The following is an 8,459-nucleotide window of genomic DNA, read 5'->3' on the forward strand; positions in this document are numbered from 1 at the left end:
ACATGCTAGGGGAAAAGGCAGCTCAGATAGAGAAGGGAGCACTAAATAAAGGGTGTTGGTAGCATCCTCCCAGGATGGGAGAAGCATGCTGAAAAGTAGACTATAGACCAAACATGATTGTCACCCATTGCCTCTTTTGAAAACTACAACACCCAATCAGAGAGAGAGAGAGAATAAAATGGAATGCCCTGTCACAGAGGCAGGGTGGGATTGGAAAAATGGGGGGATGAGGGGTGGGAGGGATACTGGGATCTGTGGTGGGGGAAAATGGGCACTGGTGGAGGGATGGGTATTTGATCATTGTATAATTGAAACCCAAGCATAAAAATTTGTAAGTTTACAACTGTACCTCATGATGTCTCACTAATATAAAAATTAAAAAAATAAAATATTTTAAAACTAAGAACAAAAAGATAGTCCCATTAGTGTATCTCTGTTTCCACTTGCTTTTTCAGTGGCATATCTCCTTTGACGATACTATTAGTTTCAGTCTTGCAGAGGATTTTGCTGACTTTCTCTTCAATGAACCTTATGGATTAAGATCTGATGCTGAGGTTCTTTAATCCATTTTAATCTGACTTTTGTGCATGGTCTTAGGTAGATGTCTGAGCCTTTCTTTTTTTATGTAGTTGTCCAGTATTGATGGGATCCGATCCATGTAGCAGACCTCCTGGTAATAATCTCAAATATTCTTGGGTGTTTTCTCCCATTCTGTTATTTAATATTCCCCAGATGATTGCAGTCTTTCTATGTCTGTCCCTCCCTTTGTACCTCATTTCACATAGTATGATACTTACTATATTGAATTACTTGTACGTAAATTTCATGGCTTCATCCTTTCTAACAGTTGCAGTGTATTCCATTGACAGATAGAGTATTCTTGGTGAAGCATTCATTTCAATGGGTGTTTTCACTATATCCCCCCATTGTCTTTGGGCTAAGACGGTTTTCTTTGATAGTAAATAGTAAGTAAATAAAGGCCCTCCCGTTGATCATCGATTTGCTCGAGTGGGCCCAGTAACGTCTCCATTGGAGACTTTGTTGTTACTGTGTTTGGCATATTGAATACTTCACGGGGAGCTTGCCAGGCTCTGCCGTGCAGGGGAGATACTCTCGGTAGCTTGCTGGGCTCTCCGAGAGGGGCGGAGGAATCGAACTCGGGTCGGCCATGTTGGCTGCGTGCAAGTCTACTGCAAATCTAAGGAATGTCCTTTGTATGTTATTTCCTTCTTTGACTTTTCTAATTGCAGTATTATGTCTCTATCTTTGGTATCCATCATTCTGAATAGGCTATGTCTTGGAGTCTCTTTATTAAGGTCTCTTTTAGCTGGTATCTTTAAGGCTTCTTGGATCAGAATGTCTGCATTCTCCAGCTTTGGGAAATTCTCAGCAATGATGTCCTTATTTGTTGCTACTCATTGAGTTGACCTCACCGTTCTTCTGAATATTTGATGATTCTTATGTTGTTCCTCTGAAGTTCATCCGCTAGGTCTCTGATTCAGATGACCTATTTTGAGGTCCTTTCCCATTATATGTTGTTCCCTGTATGCTTTATGCAGCTCATCTTGAAGCTCACTGTTTCTGTCCTCAGCTGGGGTCATTCTACTGTTGAGCGCGCACACTCTGTTTTTAATTTCATCTACTGAATACTTTACTAGTGACACATGTTTGTTGCTTTCTTATTTCTGCTTTCATTGCTTCCTGTTTTATTGGCTGTCCATTCCACTGTTTCTTTCATGGCTTCCTTTAAATTACTGGCTGCCTGTTCCATCGTTTCTTTGAGTTCATGAAACATCCTCAGCATTTCATCTCTGAATTCTTTATTGGAGAGATTGTATTTGTGGGTATTCGCTTTGAGGTTTCTGAGCTCTTTTCTTCATCACTCCTCATGGTGGGGGTTTGTGCCTATTCTTCATGCTGCTTAGGTATTTTCGAGGTGGGACCCTCCGGTTCATTCTCAGTGTTCCCCTCTTGCTGTCAGAAAGGATTCTGGATGAGCTCTTCGATGGTGGTCACCTTTTCCCCCTTCTAGAATACTAGCTTCGTCTTTGGTGCTACTCCTTTGTGACCTCTGTGTGTCCTCTAGTGCAGTTTCAGATATGCGTTCTTTAATGTAGACTTGTTCATTTTCTTGTGTTTACATTATTTTTGGTGAGATCTAAATAAGCTAGTGGACTATTGGCATAATGTATTTGTGACAGCCAGGCTGTACTCCTGAAAGTTAGGTAATGGTGACTGAGATGTGAGTCAAAAGTGTAGAGAAAGGGGAAAATTAGAGCAGCCGCATGAGGTGTTACTGCCTTGGAGGCCATGCCCACTGTCGCTGCTCTACTTTTGGGGGAGTAAGCCCCAATGGTGCCTGATCTGGAAAGAAGTCCCACTTCTGATGCAGTCCTAGAATTTTCTGGGGAACACCTCTGTCCTGAGTGCCTCTGGGGGATAGGGGGCATGACCAAAAATGATGAGTCTTGCAGTTCCCTGAGCTGGATTTCTGGCATACTGCCCTGGAGTGCACGCCCATCAACCCCTTGCTTCTATTTTAAACCTCAACAAATATGGTGTGCTATATTTGATCTATCAGTGGTGTAAAGTATAAGAGGTTGGAAGAGATTCATTCATGGGTGAGATTAGTCTGAGCGTGTGAATAGTGCCTGTGAGAATAGAGGTGATTGAGTTATGGACAATATTTCTAAAAAGAGGATAGGAAACTTTCAAAATCTGATCTATTTATTTTTTTATTTCAGTTTGGGGCCCACACTTGGTTATCCTCAGGGATTGCTCCTGACTCTGAACTCAGGAGTCATTCCTGGAGGAGTCGCCATAATAAAAATCAAAATAGTTTTAAAATTAATGTGGAGCAGGGAAACACACTTGTCATTTTAATTTAAATCTCAGGTTCACGATATTGCAACTTGCCCAATAGCTACACATGTTTCTTAACAAATGCTGTTTTTATTTCACTTGATCACTTGACTTCCCGTTAATCGTAGAGTTGCTCGAGCAGACGCCAGTAACGTCTCCATTTGTCCCTGTTGCGTACTAGTGTAGCCCAATGGGATCTTTTCGCTCTAGGAACATGAAGAGCCTCAAACCAATCCTTCATGATCTTGATGAAGGAGTCTGACCATCTGGTAGGTGGGCGGCCACGTGGTCTTTTGACATCCCGTTTTTATTTAAGAGTGAAATAGAAAAAGATTTTTAAGTTTTATATATACTAGTTTCAAATATTTGTTGCTGGAGCACTGTATTGTTTTACAGGCTACTGTGTTATTGATGTGTTGTTTTGTTTAGGTTTTCTGTGACTGCTGTAACCAATTACTTGTTAGTGTAAACATCAGAAGAAAAAAATACTCACTCCTACAAGCCAGAAATTTCATATACAGATCACTGGGAAAAAGATGTCAGCCAGGACATATGCCTTCTTAAGAAGGTCTTTAGCCTGTATTTTCTGATAACTACTGAGAACTTCCACGAGGCTTGTCTGGTAGTTAATAAACTCACATCCTGGCCTCGAACATCATATGACCTTCCCCTCTATCTTCATCATCTACTTCTGCCATTGTGTCAGAACAATTGTTATTCCATTGACTCACCTGAAAATACACCAGATCACTCCATTGCCAGCCATGGCACCTATTCAATAAAGGTTTTCTAAACAAAGGAATATTTGCAGGTTTGATGCTTTCTTTGAATGGCCATTACCTATCATACACCATGATGTTGTTAGCATCTAAAATTACACGAATGGGACTAGATCTTTGTGTGTGTGAAGGCTTTGATTTTTTGTATGTTGTATCCACAGCTGATGGTGATCAAAGCTTCTTCTTGGTTTTATGCTCAGGTGTCACTTCAGGCAGGGCTCAGGGGACATATGGAGTGTCAGGGAGCCAAGCAGGCCTACTGTGTTGAAGACAGGCAAAGAACCCTGTGTACTATTTGTATAACCACTATCAATATTTCTTTTATACAATTTATGAGACCTCCAGGGCTCTCTGTATTTTTAACGTGTGGAACCCTCTCTAATATGATAGATCCATACAACAGAATATCAGTCAGAGGAACTAATGGCATACTGTAGCAGAGATGAATTTTGAAAGCATCAGGGTTTAAAAATGGCTGCCAAAAAGGTCACATATCTTAAGATCCGTATATGTGAAGGGTGTAGAGAAAGAAAATTCATGTAGAAAAAAGACGAGCGTTGCCAGGAACCAGAGGAGAGAGAGAATGGAGAGGTCAGTGGGTAGTGAAGAGGCTGTTTTTGGAAATGATGAAACTGTTATGAATAAAATAATGGTCACCCTCACTGTCAATATCCCTCCGTTGTTTATCGATTTGCTCTAGCGAGCCCAGTAACGTCTCCATAGTGACAATTGTTACTGTGTTTGGCATATCGACTACGTCATGGGTAACATGCCACGCTTTGCCGTGCAGGGGAGATACTCTCGGTAGCTTGCTGCCTCTCCGCGAGAGGCATAGGAATTGAACTCGGGTTGCCTATGTTGGCCGCTTGCAAGGTAAATGCCCTTCCCACAGTGCTATCGCTCTAGCACATGGATAAAATAATGGTAATAGTTGCAAAACTAGCAAGTATAGCAAATGGCACTGAAATTTGTCTTAAATGATGGATCCCATAAAAAAAATTGCTTAAGCTGGTGTGTATTTTAAAAGGGTACAAGTTCTCTCTCCTTTACTCATTGCCCACAAGCACCTAGGAATATTGGGAATAACTATTGGGCTGTGTTAGATTTTTTCTACTTTGCAAACTCTAAATTATGTAAATGCAGTGCACCATACCTTTTTCACGTTAGCAATAGAAGGCCATCAGATTCTCACCTCTGGGACTCTAATCCCTATGTTGCACAAGGTGTATTTACTCTTTTCCCTTTAGGAAATAATTACAATTCTTCACTTCAAAGTCTCTCCCACCGCCCCCAAAAGAAAAACCATTCAACACTCTCAAAGTTTGCAGCTTGGTTTTTTTTTTTGTCTTTGCATGTTTAACACTTTGTGGTTGTTTTGTGGTCACATCACGTGATGCTGGGAGAACTAGGCTGTCTGCCCAAGTTCCAGCAGTAGCTCCAGAACGAACTTCAGCTCTTTGAGCTCTCTCGGTCCTTGTATGTGACCTGTTACTTCTCACCTATTTTATTTTCCTACTTTGATGAATGGAATACAGTGTTTCTTAAAAAGGATTTTAATGTAACCCACCAACTTTCCCATCATGCCCATCTGGTGTCCCGGTCCCAGTCCTTCTCCATTTCCTTCCCTTTCATTCATCACCCCATATCTCTCCTAGCAACATCTCTTCCCAGCACCGCCTTCCCAGCCTCAAGAAGAGGTGGTCCCAAATGATCTGGGACTGGTGATCTACTGCGCATATCCCAGTCCGGATTCTCCCATGGCCCAGCCTCCAAGACCATTGATACCATTGGTTTTTGTGTGAGCTTCCATTAACATCGATCTTTGGAGAAGACTGTAGGCACTAGGCACAGCAAAAAACCCCGAGAGTCCCCTGAAGCTAATATATTTTGAGCTCCCAATTCAGTTATCTCAGGATGCTCAAAAACACATCGGCCAAGTTGGGGAGTTTGAAATCCAAAGAACTTAGTCATATAAAACCTCATTGTTGAACCGTGCTGGCATAGTGCCCTGGTAATACTGGCTTTGAGTATTGTTTGGAAGATGAAGTGAAAAGGTGCATCTAGAGTAGCTCAACCACGGACCTGAGTACACGGTGATTTATCTTTACATGTTCCAAGAGCTAGTTTTTGGGCTTCTTTCTACTGTTCTCCTTGCTTGGTCACTATTTACAGGCACCCCTGAATAACTCTGAGAGCCATTGACTGTTCATCTGTATGTTCTATCCCCAGTATATGTTTTTGCATCCCACAGCCTGATCACTTATGGATAGACCACCCACACCTTTTGGAGATATGTCTCAAATCTCGTTATTTAATAACGGAGGCCATGAAACATAAAGACAGCCTCTGTGAAACTATTTTCTTTTATTCAGGTAATCTTATTATACTAATCCTCCTCTTCAACCTATTCGATTTTCTTATATTAAATCAAACCTCTAACTGTGCCATTTCTCCCATTCTTTTTTGGAGGTGACTGGCGATGGAAACATACTTGCCTGTACTCAGGGCTTCCTCCTGGCTCTGTGCTCAAGAATACCATCTAGTGAAACTCGTGGGACCATATAGGATTCCAGGGATGAACCTTGGGTCAGCCTCCTGCAATGCCCTATCAGGTATACAATTTCTCTGCCCCACCCACCCAACTCTTCATCAGGGCCCCCAAAATTTCTCCTCTTAAGGGATTTTCAACCCTAAGCCAAGTTTCTCCTTCATAGAGTCTTGTCTGTTTCCCCTTTCATCCCCCCCTAACTTCTATTTCTTTCTCATGAAACCTTGAATCCTTGCCCCCTCCAAATGATGACCACAATGGAAAGCCTCTCAACATTCAGAAATTTTATTACTAATCTATTAACTTATATGCATCTATTTATCTTTGAAAACTGTATCACAATAAATGAAATGTGTATGGCATTTCAAGAGTTTGTCTGTTTGTCTAAGGCAACAATCTGGTACTTAAATTGGCACCAACCATTCCAGCTAGTTATAGCCATGGAATCAGGAAATGTCCATATCTTTTTTCTCTCTCGATAAACAACTGCCCTTTCCCCAAAGAAGTGCATTTGGCAGCATTCTCTTGCTCCTTCTGAGCCTTCTTCTTCATAGCCTCACGCTCTGGTCTCTGCTCTTTTGTGATGGGCTTTGACATGACTGGCTCAGGAACATTGGGTTTTCTCCATGGAATTGGTTGGAAATGAAAGTCCTGGAGTTGAAACTGACTCTGACGTTTCGTTGGAACCTGGAGCTCGGTTCCAGAGACAGGAAGAGGGTCCTGCTGGAGAGAAGGGCTAGCTGTTGTCTTGGAGGGAGAAGGTCTAGAAGTTGCAGACTGAGAAATAGGCCGGCTAGTAGACCTCTACAAAGCTGGTCGAGATGGGTTGGTCGAAAAGGGCTGAGGTGGTCTGGCAGGTTGTGACAAATATGCAGTCACTGACCGGGATGTATTGCTGGCAGTTAGCCGAGGTGAGTTGGTCAAGCCAGGCCTGGTAGGGTAAGCTGCAGCATGATGATATGAAGCCAGAGACTGTGGTTCCCAAGGAACACATCGAGCTTGCGGCTTCTCCATGGTAAGGAAAGGCAAAGGTACCAATTTGACCTTCCCAGGTGGTGGCAGCTCAGACTTGGAAGGAGCCGAGCATTTTTCAGCACTGCTATTTGGTTTCTGAGCTTTGACCTGAGTTTTCTCAAGACCTTTTCCATCCCTTATATCACCTGACAATGGTTTCACAGCTGAGGAGGGCTGGACATCTTTGGTCTTCTTTGGACTACCCAGAACCCGGGAGGAAGAGGATCCAGACTTTGGAACCCTCTTCTTCCCCAGTGCATCAAACTCTTGCACAGACTCTAGCATGTGCATGCCCTGGCAGCTGAGAAGATTTCTAAGGGCCTCTTGGCAAATCTCAGGTTGACCTAACTTGTGTTTCATCCTGGCAACGGTGGCCTTCTCTTTTCTTCACCTTGTTCCCTGTCTGCTTATTGTCATCAGCTTTCTTGCAGTTTTCTCTGGCCCTTTTGGTCTTCTCCTGCCCATGGCTCTTGGTTTTGGTGATCTTGCTTGATGCAGCTTTCTGAGGTTTACTGTTGGTTTTGGCCATGGTCACAGGACACCTATCACTGGCTGCAGCATTACAAACAATCCCTGCTCCCCCTAGCAAGTGTTCTGGGACTTTGGAGTAGATTTTGGCCTTGGGTTCTCCATCCAGAGTCTCAGAGACCTGGTTTTTGTTCTTCCGTGTTGGGTGGGAGGTCCCTTTAGTGCCACCTAAGTTTTCTTGCCCCTGACTCAGAGTGATGGTATCTGTGGTGTTCATTCCTTGTGGATCTATGCACTGATCTAGGTCTTCTAAGCAATCAAAGGACTGGGGAAGTTGTTTATCTTCCACCCATGTCATGATGTCCTCTCCAGAAAGGAGAGGTCCTGGACTGCCCTGATGATAGTAAACCACCTGGCTTCCTTCCTGGTAGGGAAGTGACAGCCTATAACTCTGATTTGGAACTTGAAATGGTGTCCTTTCAACAAGATTGGCAGAAAGTGATGGGTACAAAGACACCATGTGGTTGGTATCTAAGGTTTTCTAATAGCGAGCTGCCATAGAAATGGATGAGACAGTGGTGTTTTGGTCAATGATAGTCACAGTAAAGTCTGCCGTGTAAGAATTCTTTTTAATACTTCCTGCAATATCCCACTCCAAAACACTTGCGTTGGAAGCAGACAAAGTGGATAGCTGGCTCTGGCCAGACACTCCAGGCAGCATTGTTGTGCTAGATTGTTGGTCAAGGTAGCCACTACACATGAGTGGTTGGAAAGAGATGGCAGTATCT

This window comes from Sorex fumeus, unplaced genomic scaffold, assembly GCF_029834395.1.
Source record: "Sorex fumeus unplaced genomic scaffold, SorFum_2.1 ptg000015l, whole genome shotgun sequence".
Taxonomy (NCBI): domain Eukaryota; kingdom Metazoa; phylum Chordata; class Mammalia; order Eulipotyphla; family Soricidae; genus Sorex; species Sorex fumeus.